This window comes from Durio zibethinus, chromosome 10 (genome assembly GCF_047325235.1).
Source record: "Durio zibethinus cultivar Kanyao isolate XHJ-2024 chromosome 10, ASM4732523v1, whole genome shotgun sequence".
NCBI classification, from domain to species: Eukaryota; Viridiplantae; Streptophyta; class Magnoliopsida; order Malvales; family Malvaceae; genus Durio; species Durio zibethinus.
Window position 1 is genome coordinate 23,093,696 of NC_143171.1, and position 14,393 is coordinate 23,108,088.

Consider the following 14,393-nt stretch of genomic DNA (forward strand, 5'->3'; position numbering starts at 1 on the left):
TGTATCCATTGCTATACTTACTTGTGGAATTATCTTTGATATTACCAATTTCTACTACATCAGTTGTAAGAGTTTTTTCTACTATGAAGATTGTGAAGAACCATTTACGTAACCGAATGGGAGATTTTTGGATGATTGATTGTTTGGTTACATATATAAAGAAAGATATATTTTGTAATATTAATAATGAAAAGATTTTACAATGCTTTCAAAATATAAAAAGTCATCGAGAACAATTATAATATGTTATTTTTATGTATACTAAAATAGTTTTTTCATAAATTTTAGTTAACTTATATATATTCAGTATTATATATATTTTTGCCCCCACTGAGTATAAATTCTGGATCTATCTCTGGTAAGGGGATGATTGATTGTTTGGTTACATATATAGAGAAAGATATATTTTGTAATATTAATAATGAAAAGATTTTACAATGCTTTCAAAATATAAAAAGTCATCGAGAACAATTATAATATGTTATTTTTATGTATACTAAAATAGTTTTTTCATGCATTTTAGTTAACTTATATATATTCAGTATTATATATATTTTTGCCCCCACTGAGTATAAATTCTGGATCTATCTCTGGTAAGGGAGTATTTTAGTAATTTTATGAAAAGAGATATTTTAGTAATTTGAGCTAATCATAGAAAGAGGGGCATTATAGTCAATTAAAGTGCATGTAGTTAACTTGTCAAGTAATTAAAAAAGGCATTATGATCATTTCTAAGAGGATTAATTTTATATTATTGTATGAATGTTCAAATTTAATGCGTAATAAAAAGCAAGCAAAATGGTATTTTCATAATTATACTTAATGGTATTATAGTAATTTTAGCCAATTATAATATAAAGGATATATTCATAATTATGGTAGGAAGGCATTATAGTAATTATGGTAACTGATGGTATGAGAGTATTTTCGTAATTATAATTGTAAGGGCATTATAGTAATTTTGATCAATTATGATAAGAGAGGTATTTTAGTAATATGTTAAAGGTGACATTATAATAATTTTAGTTAATCATTGAAAGCGGGGTATTATAGTCAATTTGGATGTATATAAATCAATTGTCGAGTAATTAAAAGGACATTATGATTATTTCTAAAGAGATTAATTTCATATTATTGTATATATATATATTAAAATTTAATGTGCAATTATAAAGTAATCAAAAGAGTATTTTTATAATCATGCTTAAAAGGTATTATAGTAATTTAGGCTAATCACAATATGAGGGGTATTTTCGTAGTGATAGTTGTAGAGCCATTATATGAAGCAATCAAAAGGGTTTTTTTGGGTAATTATAGTTAGAGAGTATTATAGTAATTTTATCTAATTATAATATGAGTGGTATTTTCGTAATTATGATAAAATGACATTTTCATAATTATGTTTACAAGGTATTATAGTATTTTTTGACAAAATATAATATGATGGGTATTTTCGTAATTATAGTAGAAAAGAGTATCATAGTAATTTTAACAAATGATGATAGGATGGCATTTATGTAATTATGATTGTTGAGACATTATAGTAACTTTAGTCAATTATGGTAAGAGGGGCATTTTAGTAATTATGTGAAAAGGGGTATTATAATAATTTTAGTTAATTATAGAAAGAGGGGCATCATAGTCAATTTGGATCTATATAATTGAATTGTCAAATAATTAGAATGATGCAAATGCTTCTTGTAATTACAAATTTTAGTTTAAAAAATTACAATACCCATGAAAAAATGTCATGATGAGTATGCTCTAGTATAGATGCAAACACCAATGTTTAAAGTGGTGACGCATTTGTGTGTCAAAAGATACATATGCTAAAACTACCATTTTCTAATTTTTTTTTTAGTTCTGCTTATTCCCCATTGCCTATCCAATGAAGCTTTCCATTTTTTTTATAAAAAAGATCTCAATTGATCCTTCTATTTTTTCACTTGTTTTCGTTTTGTTTCCTCAACAATTTTTGCTTTTTTTGCTTTTCAAACAGGCTCTATCGATTTTCCTTTTGTTTTTTGACACATTTTCTTTTTTATTTTTATTTTTATACAACATGCAACATGTATTTTGCATTTGATTGCAAAACCAAGAGGACAAACCACAATGTTTCTCCTAAAAAAAACCTCTTTCTTTAAATTCTTCAATGAAAACATTTTTCTTTCTTGAATCCAAATTGGTTTAAAGGTTCTTACAATTCGATAATTTTTTTTTATACTCAAATAAAATTTTCTTATTTTTCACAAAAATGTGTGATTAATTGTTCAAAAATTTTCAAAATGATCAACAAAATCGTTATATATAATTAAATTTCTATGGTCACAAACAATAAAATATCCAAACATATGTGACTTTAGAGTCTCCTGAAATTTGGTTTTTCCTATTAGAAATGAAAGATGTGACAATAAATTGAATGGTGCAACATATCAAGGTTTCATCTTATTTAAGAAAGGTTCACCATCTAAAAGGAACGAAAGAGATGTATACTTTTCATTTGGGCTCACAACTGAGACATAAATTTTTTTAAAAATAGGAATCCTTTGAAAACTAAACATTTTGACACTTTCTTTTATTTTCAAATGTGGCATTTTGATTAATGTCAAGATTAGCTATGGTATGCTTAAAATTTTGAAAAGTCATTTAAAAATGAGAGAAAAAAGCTCACATTTTCAAAATTAATCCCTTGATGGATTTCAAATTTCTAGTGTATCGACATTCTTAGATCTTTCAAAAATTTAAGTGGCTTCATATTAGCTTCTCTTACGTTTTACGCATAGGATTCTTTTCATGGCTTTTAACCTTGCTTTAGACTGCACCATTTTAAGCCTTCATCCTAGAGCCCTATTTCTTTTTCCTTTCTTTTTCTTTTGTTGACCATTTCACCATGCATTTTAGAATTTTAATTTCATAAAAAAGGAGTTGATAGATCAAATGGTTATCTTGGCAATGAAAGAGAGTGAAAGATCCACAAGTTTTATGACGGCTTTTTAAAGAAAAGCTTTTTAGTTTAAGTATTCATGCTTGATCTAATATGAACTTTTTTTAGGATATAATGCAGGCCAAAGTTAGAAGTTATCAAAGAAAAAGATAAATAAGCCCAAAATGTATTTAAGGGTGATCAAATAAGGATAATTTCACATATATACAAGATTCTTTTTGGGATTTCTTTCTTTTCCTTTTTCCACATTTGCTATTTAATCACTTTTACTTTTCTTTTGTTTATGTTTGCTTTTTTCTTTTTTTTTTTGCCTTTTCTTTCTACTTTTTCTCTTTACTTTTCTTTACATACATCCACCTTTGATTTTATGAGTTAAAAAAGTTTTAGGAACTCATTTTATTAGGCATTTACCCTTTAACATGTAAGGTGGTCTCCTTATATTTGAAATAGGACCTCACCATACGTGATTCTTGAATATGTCCCTTTTTTGCCCTAAATGTGGAGGATGATCATTAGTCAGAGTTCATTTAGAAAGAATTCATCAAGCTCAAAAGGATAACAAGGGAATAATTTTCTTATTTGTGAAATGATAACAAAATATGGTCATTTATCATTTCAAGCATAATCACTTAAGTTGAAGAGCAATTCCTTTTAGAAAAATGAATTTAAAAGAAAGGCTTTTCAAAGATTTTTTTTTTTTCATTTCTTGTCTTTTTTCATCTTGAGTTCTTGGTTTCTTTTAAATAATTTTGTTGTTTTTTGTTTTTTGTTTTCTTTTTTAGGCTTGTCAAGTCTTTGCTTGGATTTTTATGAATTTTCCAAGTGCATGATGTTAAAATCATTATTTATTCTTTTATTTTCTTGTTTTTTTTTTTTTTCACATGCCCTCCATAACTCACACATTAACTAATTTTGCCAAACATGTAATTTATGAAAAACGTCCCATCATGTTGATGAGCTCACAATAGGTATCAAATGGTTTGTGTAATTCAATAAAAAAAAAGAATGTGGCATAAATCAAGTTGTCTTGAGGGCAATGAGTGATTTTGCTCTTCTAGTTGATTTGTTTCAAAACGTAGCATAAGGTAGGATGAGAATTGGGGCCTTTATGTGTTCATTGTCATTTGATGAAATTTGGGTATTTTGGTTTTGGCACATTTAAAACTATAGTATAGTCTTGACACATTAAACTACACACATCTAAATAGTAAAAAAAATGTCATATTTGCTTGGTTTTCAAGAAATCTAAAAAGTTTTTCTTCTCTTCTTCAAATCAAATGTCTCATTGTTCATTATCCAGAAACATGATCAAGTAAAGATAAGGTTCAAGAATTTTAGTTCATGTCCCTTTAGGGATTATGGTTGATGAGCAAAATCATGCAAGTGGTTTAGAACATGAAAGTGTTTAGAGAGATGTGAAGGTATTAGATGGGTTTATTTCTAATAGTAATCATTAAATTTTTTGAGACTCTTGTCAGTTTTTATGGATTTCTTCTTTTTTTTTGTTTTTGAAAAAATCCATTTTGTCAAAATTTTGCTTTATTTTTATCTTAGTTTTACTTCATGATCTTGAAAACTACTTATATAAGGCTTTATTCTCAAATCATTACAAGTCAATGTTTTTGAATCTTTCTCAAACAGGAGTAATAAAGTATATAAAAACAAAATTTACAAATCCAATCTAACTAGTCAATATGTTATTATTTACAAAGTATGAAAATTAAAAATCATCTCTTTTTGAAGACACAACAATTCGCTATTAAAATTTTTGAAAATGAAATTATGTGTAACACTAGAGAAACTAAAGATCATCCCTAATAAATGATTATGCCTTCAATTCCATAATATTGTTTTTCATCTTAGACCTATTTAGTTTGACATGCTCAATCCTTTTCAATATTTATCTTTTCAAAGTTCTTACCAAACTTAGACAAAAAAAGAAGTAAATTGGCTGGAAGATGACTTGGGCTCTATCAAAATTTCATGATCATGATTTTCTCTAGCATGAACTTCAGGATTTTTTTTTTAATCCATGGGAACACTCTTTATTCAACAAATGATGGGTTATCATAAAGAACAGTTAAATAAATGCATGAACGACATGATGTTTCCATGATGAATTTTGTAAATGTGTGTGCGATAAAAGTGATGCATATTTCCCTGAACTATAATGCATGTGCCATTTAGGTAAGAATCACATTATTTATCCGTGTATATACATCAAATAACTTGATACATTTACATGAAATAAAATGTATCTACCATACAGTGTGATGTTAATTGTACCATTTCAAAATATATGTCCAGAAAATGATTAATGATACACATATATATGAAATGCAATATACATACAACACAAAACAGGTGAATTTGTATGCATGAAATGTAATGTCCTTTTTCATTATGTGTTTACATGAAATGCAAAGTGCGTATAATGCAAGTTTAGAATCATATCATTTATGAACGTATAAGCATAAAACATAATGACACACTACATGAATAATAAAATGTATATGTACTGATGAAGCATACTTATATATAATGTACCGGTATACCATATGCATGACAAAATATGTTTACATGATATGCAATGCATGTATTATACAAACCCAATAAATTTGACACTACCATTAAGATGTATGTAAGATTGAGTGCATGTACTATCGATTGAAATGTGCATGAGATAGAATATAGGTGCTACCTAATTAAGATATGCATGAGATATAATGTATTTAATACTAATTAATATGTGTATGAAATGAAGTACATATATTATCTTATTTTTTTCAACTCTAAAAACATGAAAATATACGCATATAGGATAAAATGAAATGTAAGAAATGAAACAACATTGACTCTCTTTGTTTATTTTTTAAAATGGGCAAAATTAAAAAATACACATATTATTTTTATTTCTCATGGAATGACCAAGATTCAAAAGTGTTTTTTTTAAATTTTTTATTGGCCAACAAAGAAATTAAGAATATTTTATTTTATTTTTTTGAAAAATTTTGTGTTATTTCTTGTATTTTTTAGATTTTTTTTACTGAATCATTTTTTGTAAGGCCCACTAGTCTACTTGATCAGTTCTAAAATTTCTTTTTTATTTAAAAATATGGGTACACTGAAAGTATAAAACAACTTAATTTTAAATTCATTTAAAAAAAATATTTGGGTTGAAGCAAAATGGGTAAAATCTTTTTTTTTTCAATACTTTTTCCTTTTCACGCTTTTAATCCTTATTTAGCTAACAAAGAAATTAAGAAAAATTCCTTCTATTTTTTTCTTTTTGAAAGTTTTTGCTTTTTTCATGGTTTTTTTCTTTTCTCTTTGTTGAAAAAAAATGAACAAAACAATTTTTTTTTTTTTTTGAGAATGTAATTTTTGGACAAACATTAGACAAACCAAACAACATGTCAAAAGAAAAATTTTGTTGGAAATGTTTTTTTTTTTCCTTTTTTTCTACATTATTATGAACCCCAATGTATAGGTTGTATCAAATTATTCTTCACATGTCTTAATTCAGGTAATTCTATATAAAGGGTCGGCATAGCTTTACATAAGATTAGTTCCTTAAGGTTCACTATATGCTAGATTGGAAATTTGCCCATCTAAAGGTTCCCAGATTATTTCTCATATCATCGTCCATTATAGACTAGTAAAGCATCCTGATCCTTATCTATGACAAGTTACAAACGAAAAAGGTTCAATCTAGTGGAAGTGTTTTGCTAGCAAATACGGAGGTTATTACCTTATGAGAGTGTAGCTAATTAACTTCCTCTTAATAGATACAAAACCTGGGTCTAGAGCTTATACATACAAGTGCTTGTGCAAAGTGTGTGGAGAACTATAATAAATAAAACAATATAAATAAAGGCAAAAGATGACAAAATCAAAGTATGGATGTAACTAACATACACTATTTTTTAGAAGAATTAAAGTAAAAAAAATTAAAATTAAATATCAATTGAACCATTAAATCTAAAACATAGGATCATGCATGATTAATTTTTAGCCTAACTCTCAAAAGTCTCTCCAGCAAAGTCATTAAGCTATTGTAACGATCTTAAGACTGCTAGATGTAAAATATTTAGAAATAGAGGAAAATAAAGGAGGAGTCACTGCTAATCTTTTTTAGGGTGTGATTGACCACTCAAAAGTTTATCTTTTTAATATAGCTATAAAAACATATTTAAAGTTTATCAAAAAGATAATTTTTGGTCTAAGAAGACAATATTAGGTTCGAGAGTCGGTTACATGTGAAAAAGGGTTAACACCTCTACAACGCCCATAAATTGAAACCAATTAATCATTTGTTATTTTCGGTGTTTGATAAAATGTTTCAATTTAAAATTTAATAATAATTCCTTTCATTTCTTTTTGAAAAAAGAAAGTAATTATATTAAAGTTCTTTATTTAGGAATATCATGGAAATCTTTAGGTTAAAGAATTATTTTAAAATTCTCCAACATCTAGGCATAATTTAAAATAACTCTTTTCACTTTAGATTTATCACAACATTCTTAAAATGAAAATAACACTCTTTGTAGAAGATAATTGTTGGTGACTCTCCAACATCTAGGCAGAGTACCAAGAATTATTTCCTTGAGAATGTTAATTTTGTTTTATTTTATAATTTCACATTTTTAAACTACAATTAAAAAAAATACTTATGTGAAAAAACTAATGATGGTATAGTTAGCTAGCAAACGATAATTTAAGGTGTAAACATGCGAAATGAGTACAAACAATAACAAATAAATGTATGTATGCCAATAGATGCTATGAATGATGATGAAATGCAATTTTGAAATCTGATTTTTAAATATAGTGAGACTACATGACTCTCCAATATCTGGCAAAGTTTAAGTATGACTATTTATATTTAAGATCTTATTTTATTTAAACCCATTATTATTGCGAGTTAATGACACATACAAAAAATTTAATGAAATAAAATTTTTTAAATACCCTTTCTTTTAAGTGGCATTTGAGAATAAATTACTTCACGTGAGATTTTCACATGTATCTTTAAAATTTTAGAAACGTTTTGGGCAAAGTTTAAGTCAATACTTTAAAGTTCGAATGATTTTGATTAATGATTTAGGGTTACGTGTCAAATTTAAGGTTTGGGTTAAATTTAGGGTCTTGATAGATTTATAAGATTTAAGGCCTTGTTTGAGGGTTCTGAGATTTTAAAGTTTTGGGTTTTAGGGTTTTTGTTCTAAGATTTTGAGATTTTAGAGTTTATGGTTTTAAGATTTTGGGTTTTGAAGGTTTAGAGTTTTTGATTTTAGGTTTTAGTGTTTCAAAATTTAAAGGTTTAAAATTTTAGGGTTTTAAGGGCTTCGAGTTTTAAGGTTTTGAAATTTAGGGTTTAGGATTTTAAGTTTTGGAGTTTATGGTTTTGAGGGTTTAGAGTTTTGATTATAATATTTTGATTTTAAGGTTTAGGTTTTGAGGGTTTAGAGTTTTGATTATAATATTTTGATTTTAGGATTTAGGTTTAGGGTTTTGGATGGTTTTTTTTTTTTTTAAAAAGATGACCATATCTAAAAATGCCTAACATCTAGGTAGATTTTTGAAATAAATTTGATTTTTATGATTTCTGAAAATTAGTTACAATTTTTCATATATATTTTTATAAAAATTTATTATTATTGTTTATTACTTATTTGTTTTTATTCTTATTATTTAATAATTTCTGAACATCTAGACGGAATTATTTATTAACTTTTTTTCTTTTAAAAATGATTTTTATTCTCTCCTTCATTTAAGTAGGAAAAAATCTTTTTTTTTTAATTTTCTATTTTCATTATCACTTGTGTATATATTTTTTGGTTATTTTCCTTCTTTTTTTTTTAAATTTAAACAAAATCAAAAGTCTTGAAATCATTTTCATTTATTATTATTATTATTATTATCTAGTTATTTTTTTACTTTATTATTTTGTAAGGTTTATTTTAATTTTTAATAAAACTATAAAAAAAATTTTAAACTTTATTACTCATTATTTTATTTATTTATTTATTTATTTTGTTTTTATTTTTATTAATTATTATTATAAAAATAATTAATATTTGTTCTAACAAATTTAAAAGTTTAAACATGCATAACTAACAATAATAAAGCTCAAAATGACATAAACAATATATAAAAATAAATTTAAAAAATTCAAAAATAGTACCTGAACTGAATCGATCAACACCAATTTAATTGGATTAGCTGGGGGCTGAAAAGGATTGGGTTGACACCGATCCAACTAAACTAGTCTAAGGTTTGGGGCTGAATAGGTTGAGGCCCCGAGTGCCTAGATCCCAAGTCGATCTTTAGGTCATAGGGTGCCAAAATAATATCATTTTAGACCCCACTTTCTGCTTATATATAAACCTTTTTTTCAATTCATTTTTTTCCTCTTAAGAAAAAAACCTTTCTTTCTCTCAGCAAAAAATCCCAGGAGGCCGGTCTAATGCCAGAAATTGACTGTCGCTTTGTTCATAGTTGGTGGTTGTTGGCCGCCATGCCGATTGTCGAAAAAACCTAAAAACACCAAAAAACTCCTATCTTCATTTTCTTTATAGATTCGACCTCCTTATCACCTAAAAGACCTTCAAATAGCCCAAAATAAACCTAAACCTTTCAATCCCATTTAAACAAACCCAAAGTTTTTCTTACTTTTACTCCATTTCTTTTTTATTTTTTAGTTTTCTTTTAATTTGATGGCACCGGGCTCCCTTACTTTTGGGATAGTGTTTCTTTTTTTTGGTTTTGGCCTTTTGGTTTTCTTCTTTTTTTTGTGGATTTTTTTTATTTTGTCTTTTTTTAGTGAGGCTAAACGAGATTTCATTTATTTTTGGGAAGTGAAGTCTAGGGTGGCTATGGGGTCTGGCTTCTATCATTGGTGTAGGGGCACGATAGTGGGGAGTTTAGGTCATTTCCGATTGCTTTGTGGTTTGGTTTTTTAAGGATTGGTGGCGTGGGTACTTGGCGGCGATGGTGTGGTTTCTGGTGCTTGGTGGGTGGTGAGGCTTGGTAAGTGCTGGTTCAGTTGGGTGGCAAGAAAATGGGTGGGATGTTGATGAGAGCATGTGTGTTGGGGTGCGGGTGAAGTGCATTGGAAAGCAGCTTTAGGTGTGGCTGCAGGGGTTGGCCTAGTGCATTGAGGCGGCACGGCTTGGTGTAGTTAAGGCAATGCTGGCTTGGTGCAGTTGAGGCGATGCTAGTATGGGCAAGGCTCGGTGTTGGCAAGGATGTAGAAAAAAAATGTTGAAACCTTTTCCCTCTTCTTTTTGGTAGGGTGTGGTTACAAGGGAGTGGGTGGCAATGGTGTCATGTATGGCACCGATTGCCACCGGCCCCCTTTGTTTCTTTGTTTCCTCTTTTTTTATTATTTGTATTTATTATTATATTTTAATATTTAATTATCAATTTTAATAAAATTAAACAAAATTAAAAATTGAGCCCTAATCCTGAAAAATCCAAACAAAATTTAGTATCTACAATTTCTAGTTAGGGGGTGATTATTGACACCACTTGTGTTTTATGTGGACAAGTTGTTAAAAATAGAGATCATTTATTTTTTGGGTGTAGTTATTCTAAGCAAATTTGGAGGGATGTGCTTCAATATTTTGGCATTATCAAGTAGTGATAGATTTGGGACATTTTCTAATGTTGTCTACTTATTGTAGTGGATGTTTACTGAATGCCGGATCTTGGCTAGCTAGTGGTTGGATATGGGTGATAGCAATGAGTAGAATAATTAGGGAATTAAGAAAGATGTGTTCAGAAAAAAATTATAGAGGTGTCTGAGAAAAATTTTTAAAATATTTTAAACAAAATTTCCTTTTAAATTTTGATGTTTTTGAATTTTTTAGGTGTCTATGAACTCCCTAACTAACCATTTGCTCTTTTATTTTTATCAAGCAAATTGATGATTGGAATGGAGAATTTACTTGGATTAATCATTTGAATGGAAAATCTTTAAGAATACTAATTCTCAAAATTGCATGTGTGTTCACATTTATTTTATATGGATTGAACGTAACACCATGAGGTGACTGAGGAGACAAACTACTATAGATGTGTTTCGTTGTATTCAATAGGCTATCAAGTTTCAGCTATATGGTTTGGCTAAAATGGATGTTATTGAAAATACAATTTTTTGTCAAAATGGAATATTTGTAATTCGTTACCTATGCATATAGTATAGTGGACATAAATATGGTTGATGTTCCATTCATCATGACGTATAGTTGATTGATGTTTCTACAGCTTTTAATAGCATGTTTCTTTCTTCTTGCTTCTTGGATAATAAAATTGTTGTTTATCCAAAAAAAAAAAGAAAAGAAATTTGAGTTTGGATTTTGGGTCGGGATGGCAATGGATAGTAATAAATAGATAATTAACGAATTCAAATCGGAGATTTGTTATTTTTGATGGATTCGAATAGGATATGAATAGTATTATCCAGATATCTAATATTTGAATCCGTTTAAATTTTAATGAATAATAACGTATATCTAAATCTATATTCAAATTTGTTATTCATTTACATAAGTAAAAATTTTATATTTGTGTAAAGTTTTAAACTTTAGCATATAACCTTTATTTGCTTTTAATTAATAGTGAACTTAAATTTTAAATTTAATTCTTGTTTATTTTATATTTTGACAAAAAATTTAAATAAATGAATATTTAATAAAGTTAGATATTTAAACAAACAGTATTTATTTAAACGGATGCGGAAGGTAATACTAAACTTAGATGGATATTTAAACGATTCGAATATTATGAATGTTAAATTGATTCGAATATAGATAATTAAAAAATAATAGATATCCATTTCATTGTTATTTCTAATTTTAAGTTAATTTAAGTGTTTTATTTGAATAAAATGTTTTAATTTTGTATTAAATTTATATTTGATGTAATACTTTTTAAACTATTCAAAAAAATTAAAAAGCATTATTGGGACTAATCTATAACATGCCAAATGGCTAGAAAAAACCACATGGCTTTTTAAATTTGAAAATAGTTACCAAAAATCCTCATCATCAAACCCAAACAATTAATTTATAAAATTCTTCACATCAACAAAGTTAACACTATAATATCGAGTCAACATACTAGATTTAATAGAAGAAATTTAACATTGATATCCATTGGCCTAAATTTTAAATACCAACAAATAAAAATAATACCAATACTAAAATTATTGTAAAAAAATTAAATTAGCATGTTGACTTAAGTACACCACTAGGAAAGTGATTCTCTCTGCTACCTAAAAAGTAATGAAAGTTTCCACTACTTTATTTAAAGATAATAAGTGCACTTACGGCTAAATCTAAGAATAGATTTTGTTCAAATTATTTTTATCTTTTTCGTTAATTTTTTTTATTTTTATATTTAAATTAAAATTATTAAATTTTACCTATAAATTTAATCAAAAATATATTATTTACTTTCAAATAAAATAATAAAGATTTCATTAATTTTTAAGTTGTGAAGAGAATTTTTTTTCCTCAATATTAATGTCACAATTTGACCTTTTAAAAAAGCCAAGTTGGGGATGTTGGAATATTTTCAATAATAATAATATATCAAATGAATTACATATGATGGTAAAAAGTTACGTTCCTTTAAAAGACATAATTATTTGTTGAGAATTGTATTTGAAAAACTATGTATGTCTAAATAGATATATATTTGATCCGTTATGTCTATATAAATATACATCTATTTAGATGGTCATGTTTATACAAAGAGATGTTTATTTTATTATAAATAAATCTATGATTTTGGAAATAATAATAATTTTCAAATATAGCAATTTATTTTAAATTCTCCTTCTATTGTTCAAATAAATTTTAGATTATTTCTATAAAGTTATGTTGCAGGAATTCTTTATAGTAAATCGATAATCCTATTATATGCTGGTGAATATTCAGTAGATTGATTTTGTTAATGCAAAGTACATTCAATTATTTGACTTCATTGTATCTTTGAGAGTTATTGTCAGTAACTCTTTTACATACCAATTAATCAATTGATAAGGGTGATTTAAAAAAAAATAATACCATTACATGCCTTGAAGTCTTTCTTCAATTTTTTATTTTTCTAAACCCCAAGTTTTAACAATCTTAAGCTTTTATTTTTCACAATTTTATGAGAAATTTGATAGAAGGCAATGATGGTGGATAAAACAAATTCATTTTGGAATTGCAAAAGTTAAATTGGAGCTTGTTTTATTTGAAATTCACATGAATTCACAAGGTATGTTTTGCATTAACTGATTTCTTATATTAATTTTTGTTTAGTGTATGAACGCCTAACATATCAATGGTCTAATAATCTTTGAACATTGGAGGAGTCCAAATAAGAATTCTCATATCCGTGTCTAACAACTAGTAATGAATTCAAATTAGTTGAATCCATTCAATGTTCAAAAAGATAATAAAAAAGAAAACGAGTTAATGATAATGGAACCCACAGATTGGCCTTTGTTCACAGTAAATGTAAATGGAAGTGTACTACAAATAGAGTTTTGCAACATTTTTTTACTAATTTATTTGTCAGTTAATTAGTTACAAATAGGAATGCTATATCAAGATTATTAATTATAATACATCATTGCATGTTGTTTACATGGTTTCATATGCTTATAAGGTTGTTCGTATAAAGGTGAAACTCTTCATTTTACAAAGCTAACCATGAAATAGTATGAAAACTTTTTAAATGGGAACCATGGGATCGTAAGTAGTGATGGCAACGGGTCGGGTCAGGGCGGGGCGGGTTTTTGCTCGTCCCGAATTTGATCCAATAATTTTTTTATTATTTTTATATTAGAATCTGATCCGATCCGATATTGTATAAAATCGTATTTGATCCGATCTGACTAGAAATTAATAAAATATTATTTTTAATATAAATATGAAATTAAATATATATAAAAATATATATAAATAAATATAAAATTAAAAAAATAATTAAAAAAATAATTTTTTTATATATATCGGATCAAGTAGAATTGGGTTTACCTAAAATCGAACCTTGAATTTTTCTTTATGCCACCCGATCCGATCCTACCCGACCCAATATCCGATTTTAAAAAAAAAAATCGATCCTAAGAGGTTAGATCGGATCAAAATCCGTCGGTTTCGAATTTTTTTACCTTCTCTAATCGTAAACCCCGTTCTGTTAGTCCACCAGCCATCGAGTGAATAATTGTGTAAATTTGGCCAATTAGTTTTAGTAAAAATCAAAGGCTTCGCACTCGTCTCAGTTGGCTATTTACACGAGGCAAAAACAGACCCCTTCATCAGTAAGTTTAATTGTTTCCAAGTCCTCATCAATGCAGAAAAGGGCACGGGGACTTTCCTGGGTCTAAAAGTGCTAGTATAGCATCAGTCTTTAAAAGATAACACATTGATGAATAAAAGTCCTCGTTATT